General features: G+C 41.3%; 1 pseudogene; it reads right to left on the bottom strand.

Annotated features, from left to right (window-relative positions):
• Window positions 1-5,765: 5,765 nt before the first annotated feature.
• Window positions 5,766-10,759, bottom strand: LOC143403377 (ras-related protein R-Ras2 pseudogene; annotated as a pseudogene).
• Between the last annotated feature and the right edge of the window lie 217 nt (window positions 10,760-10,976).

Genomic DNA, 10,976 nt, shown 5'->3' with positions numbered 1-10,976 from the left:
GAAGTAAACACCTTCCCAGACTAACAGAAGTTAAAGGAGTTTGTCATCATAAGTCTGCATTATAGGAAATACTGAAGGAAATTCATACATAAATTCAAACATAAAGCTGCCAATTAATAATATAAGACTCTGTAAAAGCACAACCTAACAGTATAAATAATGCAGAATAATACTCTAAACACTCTAGGACTATAATGGTGAGATGCAAAGTAATTTTATCCATAGTGCAAGGATTAAAGGACAAAACCATTCATAATAACTACACCTAAAATAAACTGTCAAAGGATAAGTACAGATAAATGATGTAAATTCAGACACCAAAACATCAAAGGGGGGAGGCAAATGTGTAGATTTTTTTGTATGCAGTCAAAATCAAGCTTATGTCAGCTTAAAATGGACTTTTAAAAGGGGTCAGACGTCCTAAGTAAGCACCATGGTAATCAAAACCAAGTCTATAGGAGCCACATACAACAGGCAATGAGAACAAAAGGATCTAAAGTACCACTTAAGAAAATAATCAAATCACAAAGAAAAACAGTAAGAGAAAAGAAGAAGCAAAGCACAGAAAAGGAAAGCACCAATTCAATGTCAGTAGTAACTGTTCCCTATCATTAATCACTTTACATGTAAATGGATTAAATTCTCCAATAAAAAGATACAGATGAAATAACTGAATAAAATAAGAAGGGTCAACTGCACGCTACATACAAGAGAATACATTCCCTTTTGAGAACCCATGTAGACTAGAAGCAAAAGGATGGAAAAAAGATATCCTATGCAAATGAAAACTGGTTCTGAAATTTCAGCCCTTGTTTCAGATGCCCATCCATTAATGAGGACAAGTTCAACCACCACCACCACCACCACCAAATAGAAGTCTCACAGCTTTGCTACCAAAGAAGAAAGTTGATGAACTAACATCACAGAGGCTGCCATTCTAACTGTTGGGTGAACAGAGGGCTATAAAGGGGGATACCAGATTACTGTTATCAATATATTTAATTATTTTTTAACTAATGCCCTTAAAAAAGCCATTTTTCCAATTTTCACATCCAGAGTTTCTTTATTCTTGTGAACAGCAAGCAAAAGGGCAAATAGCTTAGGACAGGAAAAATGTTAATATTGCTTCCACTGTAGTTGCCAAGGGGAAGAGAGAGAATAGGAAAAGGGGGGGCGGGAATCAAATCTCAGCTTTGGAAAAAGCCCCCCCATTCAAAAAAAAGGTGGTCAACCAGCAAGTGTCTATTCAAAACATAAAGTGGACCATGTTACCTGAAAGGGATCCCTGCTACATTTTCCCCACTGGCAATTTCTTTTTTTTTATTTTGGTGGAAAAAGGTTTGATGACATTTCCAAACTGCTTCCTACTGAGAATGGGCAATGAAAGGGGTCCCTAGAATGGAAGAGTCTTAACCTGTTCTTAATTTTTCTTCTGGACTTTTATCTGGAAGAGATAAAGAGGTGATTTCAAAGTTGGTAGAAACTGCAAGAAGCATAGGCACGTTCAGCAATTAATGTTTGTCAGACTTATTGTACATACTGCTTTAATGTAGCTCTTTCTGCAGTGCCAGACTTTTCCCTCTCCCTCAGTCTACCCGGAAGGTCTCCCATATACTAGTTTTATAGGGGCCAATTTAACCCCAATTTTGAGCTTTTCCCTCTCTGGAGGAGAGCAATTAACAACACATTATCTCACTACAAGTGGGTTTCTTGGTAGAATAGAGTGAATTTCTTTTTAAGGTAGGATTCATCTCTTCCATATTCCCTGTGTGTTGGGGTCTCCAGTTTCCATTAACTTACATTGTATATCCAATGCTTTGCTTACTTGTGGATTCACATTCGCAGTCAAATATGGTCAATTGTCACTTTGCTTGAGGAGGGGTGTCTATATCTTGGGATCATCTCCTCCAAGAGGATTTGAGTTATTTCCAAATAATTTTATTTTTCTTCTGGTGTAATAAGATTCATCCCCCGAGAAGATATCTACCAGTATAAACCAATATCTGAAGTTTTCCATGACATGGAATATTTGGATGAGATCTATTTTCCAATCTTCAACAGATTTTATTCCTACATGTTGTGTTCTTTTTACAGTAGGCTGCCTTTCTGTCTTCAGATTATTTCTGGTGCAAAATACGCTCTCTTGAGTCACCATCAGAATAGTGTGTTGGAGGCACGCCCCTCAAAATGGGACTTGGTGGGGCTGGGGATGTGGCTCAAGCGGTAGCGCGCTCGCCTGGCACGCGTGCGGCCTGGGTTCAATCCTCAGCACCACATACAAACAAAGATGTTGTGTATGCCGAAAACTAAAAATAGATAAATAAACATTTAAAAATTCTCTCTCTCTCTCTCTCTCTCTCTCTCTCTTAAAAAAAAAAAAAAAAAATGGGACTTGGTGAACTTTACCAAGGCATCCCTCGCGTAATGAATACTCTCAAGGAGCACCAGACCAGTTCTTCAGGCAGGAAAAAGAACACATGGGAATTCCATATCCACTAGACAGTGCCATCCCAGGAGTCAAAACTCTACTCTTTGACATATTTATCATCCTCTGTGGCTTCATGAGACTTTTCCTCAGTTTCCTGAACAGGGCAGTAAGAGGTTTGGAAATAAGACAAATAAACGTAAATATAGAGATGGCAGGATCTAGTGGATCAACAAAACTCCTGATAGAGAGATGGACCACTAGCAGGCTCTGCATGTTTATGACATAGGTTTAAACATCAAAAGGATTTACTGTGAGAAAGCTTCTTTAAGATAAACAAAAACTAGGTTCTGAGCAAAAACAGCCCAATTAAAGCTTATCTGCTTATGCCCATATCTCTTCTACCTCTGGGCACCTGGGGTTTGAACTCAAGGCTATTGAACTAATAAATTCCATGACAGACACAGAATTTTTCCTCTAAACAGAGGCCACCTCAAATGGGCAGTGTTCTCAGCACCTTCCCACCAGATGTTACCAAAGGAGGTATCACCTCTGCCCAGGACAGTTCAAAGCAATGATTCATTCATGGCTCCCAACAGTCCTCCTCAGTGCAATGAAGTTTGTATTTGTCTGATTCAAGATGAGGTATTAGAGCCTTGATAAATCATTTGTTCATTTGTTCTTCACAGCCATTTTGGATGCCCTAAAAGAGATCTTAATTTTATGATCATATAAGTGTCAATCTTTTAGTGACCTGGACAGTAGATGGTTGCCACCTGCTTTGGATTGGCCACAGCCTACATTAATAGCAATATTTTGAGGACATGCCGAAAGTCCTTATTCTAAGCTCTGAAGATCCCTCCTTCTTTCCACCTGTGGGTGTTCGATCATGAAAGCATATTTTGAGTCAGTGTAAATGTTTTACTTCTTCTCTTTGGACCAACTGAGAGCTTTTGTCCGAGAAATTAGAACAACTTTCCATTCTGATGTTCCCAATGGCACAGTCTTAGCTTCCAGCACCTGTTGCTCTGTGACCATGGTATCCAGCTCTTCACTGACCATTGTCCAAGAAGGTTTAACCTCTGGGAAGAGGTCCCACTCTTGCTCTATGATATGCTTATCAAACAAATCTAAGCTCCAAGATCTCTGAGTCTTCCTATGATATTGGCCCACTTATCACCTCGTGGTAACAAGGCTGCTGGATTTTAAGTAGATTTGGGTTTTCTGTCACAGTGATTTGGTATCTCTCATATTTTCAGCTTCTTCAAGTCAGCCAGTAGCTACCCTCCTCTTTTAGTTGGTAAGGAATAAAAATAGCAGTGGGTTGTCCTAGGGTATACGTCTCAGTCTCTTGAAGTCAATCACAGGAGCATTTGTTGTCTGAAATCAGGAGAGCTATTTTCTTGACACGTGATCAACCCATTTTGACAAGTAGGCTGCTGGTAGTAGTGAGCCTCACAAAGCTTGAAAGAGAATTCCAAGGGCTGTGCTGGGCTTCTCATGCTCATTTTTATTGTAAGTCAGACAGGGGCTAAAACAGAGGCTGTCATGAGATTGTGTTTTAACTTCTCAAAGGCAGGTTGGCTCTCTAGGGTTCAAATCAAGGGCCCTGGTTTTATTTCTGTTAAGGCCTAACACAGGGGTTTAGCTATTAGTTCAAAATTAGGGATCCAAATGTGGCAATCCTATCATTTCCAGGAACCCACAGAACTGGCTCTGGCTTCTGGGTTCTCTAAGGCTAAAGACAGTCTCCTCTGATCCGACAGCTAATTTCAGTTCCTAGCCTGATCTGTAATTCCAGATAGGTTACTTGTTGTTTACAAATCTGAGCCTTATTTGGGGGGTACCTTATAACCCACATGAGGTGAGGTGGTTCAGTACAGTGATAGTATTGGAAAGGCTGTGTTCATAGCCAAGGCTAGCTATAAGCATATCATCCACATATTGCAAAAAGGATTTCTTTCTTCTGTGATAACAGACCAACTTTAATTTCAGCACCTGATGGTATGGATATGCTCTATAAAGGTCATGCGACTGTTGTATACATTCAGTAAAGTGACACTGAGCAATACCACTTAGTATCTCAAAACCAGGAACGTACTTTTGAATTGCTTAAACATAATCCACAAAAGTAAAAAAAAAAAAAAAAAAAAAAAATCAGAAGTCATCCCCAGTTACACTAATTGTCAATTAAAAGTTTTACAATTAATACTTGATATAACAGCCAATATATAGCAGAGAATATTGAAAGTGATTTCAGAGTCTCATCCAGTTGTATTTACTAGGGAAGTTTTCTTGAATGTGGATAAAACTGTTCAGAGATAGATACAACCAGGATCAGACCAGCAAGTAAAAGTTCTACCACAATTTCTGTAGTTTCCATTTATTTTTCCTTTATGCGTTTACCTAGACAGGATATGCTGTCAAAGCATATTTGCTTATAAACATATAAAAATACTTGTTAATTAGTTTGTATAGCAAAAACATTAATTATCTCTGATTCTGGAAAGATCAATTCCATATTTTATATTACATCAAACAAAAACAGCCTTAGTTATTTGAATTCCTTATCCAGAAAACTTGAAAAGGAAGATAGAAATTATTCATTGTGCCCTTAGCATGGCTGTGGAAGACTTAAATTAAGAAATCAAGTACACATTGAGATGACTAAGTGCAGAATGAGTCCAAATATTTGACCACATAGAACATTATCATCTTCAAGAGGAGCAGTAATAATAGGTTTTATAAGCAGTGTTTAATCCATAAATACAATAGGCATTTTGGTATTCTGGCCACTGGGGGGAAAAATAAAGCTGTAGCATCAAAAAAGATCTGAAATGTCTTATTTGTGCAGATTCCATTCAGTGTATTTAAGGTTAACTAAAGTTGACATCAATTTTTTTAAAGATAGGCCAAAAATTCACATTAAAAAAAAATCCCTATACTTCTATTTAGAGTAACAGTAGGTAATGTGATTCCAAAAGTTAAAAAAATTATTTTATAACATACAAGTTCAGCTTCGCAAACCACTTAGGTTCCAAAATGGATTCATCCCTATTAAAATGTAAGCCCTTAAAAGAAAGAATCTGTCTGTATACATAGACATATACACAGGAACCTTAGTATGAATTTAAAAGGAATCAGCAGCCTAGTGTTTCCTTTAAATAGGTCTGGAAAGAATTATATATTAGCTTCATGGAAAGGATCAGTTGGCTTCCTGGTCTAAGGTAACATGGGTGATCTCTCCTTCAAGGCTAGAAAGGTACCAACATGATTTAATCCATAAGGAGAGAGGGAGGAGATGGGGGCTTTTCCTGGCAGTTGGTAACTCAAGGAATGCTCAGAAAGTGACAGAATGGCAACTTTTCTTGTCTTTTTCTTTCCTAGTTGGCTCTGGTGAAGAAGCACATTCTTGCTCTTAAAACGTCCATCTTACCTGGACAAGTTCATGAAAAGCTTGATTCACGATCATCCTAACCTTTTGCTGAGACTCCAGGTACATTACAGGTCTGATGATCCAAGTCTGCTTTAATGCCAATTAAAATGCTTGGAAACGCATCAAGATCCTTTACTCTGAGAATCTGTCTTGGAAACTTCCAGATTTCTTCAAAACTGCGTCTGTGACTGAAAAAACCAAAGGAATCCCTCACCAGTCCTCATGCACCGTTCCCTCAGGGCGCCAAACTCTTCTTGTCGCAGTTCTATCCAAAATAGCTAGCCAGATGCAATGTCATCTGTCACACACAGTTTTTTGTGTAGGAATCGCCAATGGTTGGATCATAATCTGTTACAAAGTTGGACACTTGAAGCAGACAGATCCGGCTGTAAACGCGCACCACAACCAAGAGGATACCAAGATCCCAACAATGCAGGGACTGCTGCAGCCAGCAGCTGATCTACACACACGGGGATCCTCTCTGGCAACCAAAGCCCTGCCCTAAGAGCAGGAAGCCGGGCTTGCAGCTCCCAGTGGGCTGGGCCTGGAATGAAAGGATAAGGTGGAATGGCGCTTCCACTCTGCTAACTCCGCCCTCCCAGCCACATTCCTGAACCGGCAGACTCCAGGGACAGGGACAGGGACCTGGAGGAGCTCTGTGCCCCGCCACAGCTTAGGAGCTCAGAGACAACCTGGTCTAAGGTAACATGGGTGCAGCCTCCAGCTACAAAAGGATTTCTTGATCCAGTCATAATCTTCCCATGGCTTTTGCTAGATTCTTATTTTAATAAGAGGAGGAGAGTTTTAGTCCCTGAAATAGGACAGCCCAACAATTACTTTGCATGATTACTTTAGTACTGGAGTCCTGCCATACAAAAGCAGTCACTGGGACTTCCTTTCCTGTGGAATACAGAAGAATGCATAGAGCCCAGCACTAGGAACCACCATAGTAACTTGACACCACAGTCAGCAGAATGTAGGGGTTTGATGCTGTGGGTTGAATATCTTGCACAATATTTTATAAAGCTTGCAAATCTTGCACAAATCAGTACTCTCAGTGTGAGGTTTCTTACAGGCAGAATTGGGGTGTTGTGGGGAAACCAGAAAGGCCACATCAATCCGTGTTTTAAAATTCTGACTAAAAGAGTCTGGATCCCTATCAATATCTCTTTCCTAAGAGGGTACTGTCTCTTTTTGAGGCAGGTTAGCTACTCTTTGAGTAAAATCTTGATTGGGGTAGTGTTAATCATCTTTCCTGGGGCCCATTGCTTCAAGAATCTTATACACACTCTGACAGAACTCCAGCAATATGGATTCAGCTTCTTTTTCCTGGTTGGAAAGTGAAAGCTAGAGACAGGTTGCATTTTCCAGTGGCACTTGCAAATAGACTCATTGCTTTTAGATGAAAAGGTTATTCGAGCATTTATTTGCAAAACAAATCTCATCCCATGGAAAGAATTGGACAATCTGGCATATACAAAAAGCTAAGGCTTTGCTTGATCAGTTTGCATTCAGGAGGTTGAAGCAATTGATGCTGCTGAGCCTGACCCATTGCTCCTACCACTGCTAGGGTGCTATATATAGCTCTTCAAAAGGTTAATTTATAATTTAAAATAGAATAGCTTGCACTAATGTCAATCAAAGACTCAATTGTGTTTCCACTGTCAATTTTACTGGGGTTACGTGTGGCTATTGGTATAGGAGCCTTCTCTAAATAAACCTAGATACTCCAACCCTGTTACTTCTCAGCTGAGCCTTGAATTTAGGAGGAGTGACATGATCCTGGGGATCTTGGCTTGGCTTCCATGGACAATCCTTTTTCCAATGTCTTTCCTCCTTTGTAGGCACAAAGATCTCTCTCCTCTCTCTCTCTCTCTCTGTATATATATATATATATATATATATATACACACACACACACACACACACACACACACACACGGCCCCTTCCAACCTTGTGTTAATTTTCCTAGAGGTTCTCTTTGCAGGGGATGCCAGTAAAACACTTGGTGGCTTTAGTTTCTGTTCCTCCTGAGCATATATACCTTAAAAACAATATCAACCCCCAATGAGGTGTTTGTGTCAATTGTCCCCTGCTGAAGCTTTCTCCTTGTGTCTGGACACTTTGCCCAGTAAGGGTCATGTTGACCATTCAGAGATTTTCAGGGGCTCTCTGATCAGGGTTAAAATGCAGGTGCCTCCACCATGCGGCCAGCGCACTGGTTTCATTAATGAGGTTCTTGGCATAAAAGTTAACTAGTGAGATCGAAATAAACACACAGACTCAGTTACCTTTTTCTATGACCAGGTCCGAGACAGCTCCCCTCTCTGGTTCCCACCTCTAACCACCCGGCAGGGCAGCAAGGATTACTCAGGGCTAGCAGGAGAGAGAGAGAGGGAGCACGCCAGGGAGTAGCCTTTTATTGGGGAGCAAGAAGTTCAGGGGAGAATTCCATCCAATGAAGGTTGAAGGGGGGCCGCACTCCAAGGTCAGGATCAGTGATTGGGCCTCCGGGGGTCAGTGGTCAGTTACACCCCCACACGGATGGGTTCTCTCAACAGGAGAGGGCCGGGAAGGCTCCGACACAGATTAGCCAGAGAGCCTCAGACCCAAACCGGGAGTTGCCCAGTCACGTGTGAGAATGGCTCTCCACAGGGGCCAACACACACAGAGGCTCTGGGGGACTCTTACATCTGCTAAGCCTGGTGGGTAGATTGCACCCCCAATTTTCCATACAATTTCCTTGTCAGAAGAGGAAGGCTGACAGATAATGCCCTCCAGATAACACTGGGTTGAAAAAGTTTAAATGTTTTGAAAATTTTTCTTCCAATGTTCTTCTATCTTTGCACACTGGTGGATTTGCTTTTCTTTGCACCACCAACATAGTTCATGGCCATTCATACTCATTATCATGTTATCTGCAAAACTTACCTCTGATAGACCAATTCCAACTCTGGATCATATGATATTTCAAAATACTATAGAATAGCCACCTTTCAAAATATATGTTAACCAGACCATTACAGTAAAATACCATTTTTTCCATTGTCATAGTCAAGTGGCACCCCCTTTCTCCACAGAGAAGCCGTCTTCACCATGGCTGATTTTAGGAGTGTCAGCAAAAGAGTCTCTACAAAAGAGTCCAATGTAGGTAGATTTCCTATTTTTGTGTCACCCTGTCTAATTGGCCACTGGCCGAGAAGATACCAGGACTCCAGGTGCTGGACACCCCTTACTAGTTTTCACAAACATATCCTGTATAGTACTTTAAAGAAATGTGCAAACAAGGCCTCTGACCTTGAGCTGAGCCTCACAGAGATGTCTACATTTTTAAGATAAGTTACAATTGGGCTCCATGATAACAGCTGGCAGGGGAGGAAAGAAAGGGGAGAAGAAGCTCTCCCCTTCTCAGGTGTTGTCCTTGAAGAGTTAACTTGCCCAGAACAGTGAAAGAAAAAGCTGCTTTTATGTGAACTTCTGCAGACTGTGAACTTCTGAGTCCCTCCCCTTACATGCTGGGTATAAAACTCTGAAACTCCCTGAACTCGGGGTTCAGGGGATTGATTGATTACAGCAAAAGCTGTGCCCTCTGAACCTGGCTGCAGCCAAATAAAACTGTTTCCTGCTGTCTTTGGTGCCTTGCCCCGTTTGTCCCTACAACAATAGATTTGTAGCTTTACTTGGCCTATTCAGCCAAGATCTTCCCTTCCTAAGACATTATAGGCAGGACCTGACACTGTGTTGCCTTGTCTTAAAGATAAAATACAACAAAAACACAGAGACAGACAACAAAAACCAAGACAAACAGATTGGAAACCTTTGAAAGGACAGATCAAATATGAGGTAAAACCCCTTGGTGCTCATTCTCATTTAACCGTGATCCTGTTATGCTCAAATTCGGGACCCCCAAAAGACCACCAGAGACCAAGATCGATGTAAGCAGCAAAGAGGTGTTTATTGTGAGTTAGCTCAGTCCTCTGTGCACACAGCCACTGGTGACGCTGAGAGGCCTGGAGCCCAGGGTTTGCAGCAGTTTTATACACTCTTTGGAGAAGGCAGGGACTTCACATACATCATAGCATCTCTTAGCAAATCATCACACACCACGGGAAAATCAAACAACAACTCTAAAACATGATTAGCGTAGCAAGTGGCGGGAAAGAATCTGGAAAGGATTATTGGTTAGTTCAAGGGGTTGAGGCACTTAAAATTGATTGGTTTAAACTGTGAGGAGGATGGGGGGTACGTGCCAAGCTTCAGGGCTTCTAGTTTAGATACTGGTCACCACACCTAGATGGGGGCCATCTGGAATTTCAGATATTTCGATATCTTGGCCTATCTTAGGTGATCACCATTTGCGGCTTTTCCGAGAACTGTTTCCACAGGGCTTTTCTGTGGTATTTTCCTGACTTTAGGACTGCAGGTGGTCAGAGGTTGAGTTTCAGAGCACAATGAGGTTCCAAGTAGAATGAGGTTGCTTAGGTCTTTCAATCCCTTCACCAGCAGTGCCACAGATGTCCCCAAGAAGAGAGACCAGATGTTTCTAGGAAGGGGAACCAGTTGTTTCTATGAAAGAGTTTTGCAGTGTGGAACCAAAGTTCTCAGTGTGAACACCAGGAGAGCTTACCAGATGGCCAAGGTGTCACAACTGTACTGTGTTCAGCTTCATGTTTATGAAAGAACTCCAAGTGGTGGAGCAAATCATACTCACTTGGGGGTGGGGGGAAGCAGAAGTTCCCTGAAGCAAAAAGAAGCTTCAGCTGCCCTGGGGCAGTCCCTTAGTCCTTCCTTATTTCTTATGGGAACACAATTCTCCACTAGTTGATTCTCAGCAAGCTCACACCAGAGTGCCAGACCTGACCAAGAAGTCCAGAGCAGGGTTGTTCTCAGGTCCCATCTGCTCAATTTGATACCAAAAGCTCAGTCCTTGTTCTCAATCCAATTCAAGAATGAGGACACGTTTTAAAGAAAAGGGAAAAATATCTTTTTTGCTTTTCTAGCCAAAGAGAAAGTCAACAGACTCATGTTAGAGAGGCTGCCATTCTGCCAGAGGGAGCAAAGGCCTTTAAAAAGGAGACATTTGGACTGTTCTCCAAATATTATTATCAATAGAT

Source organism: Callospermophilus lateralis, chromosome 7 (genome assembly GCF_048772815.1).
Source record: "Callospermophilus lateralis isolate mCalLat2 chromosome 7, mCalLat2.hap1, whole genome shotgun sequence".
NCBI classification, from domain to species: domain Eukaryota; kingdom Metazoa; phylum Chordata; class Mammalia; order Rodentia; family Sciuridae; genus Callospermophilus; species Callospermophilus lateralis.
The sequence above is the reverse complement of the archived record's forward strand: the minus strand, read 5'-3'. Positions and strand labels throughout refer to the sequence as shown.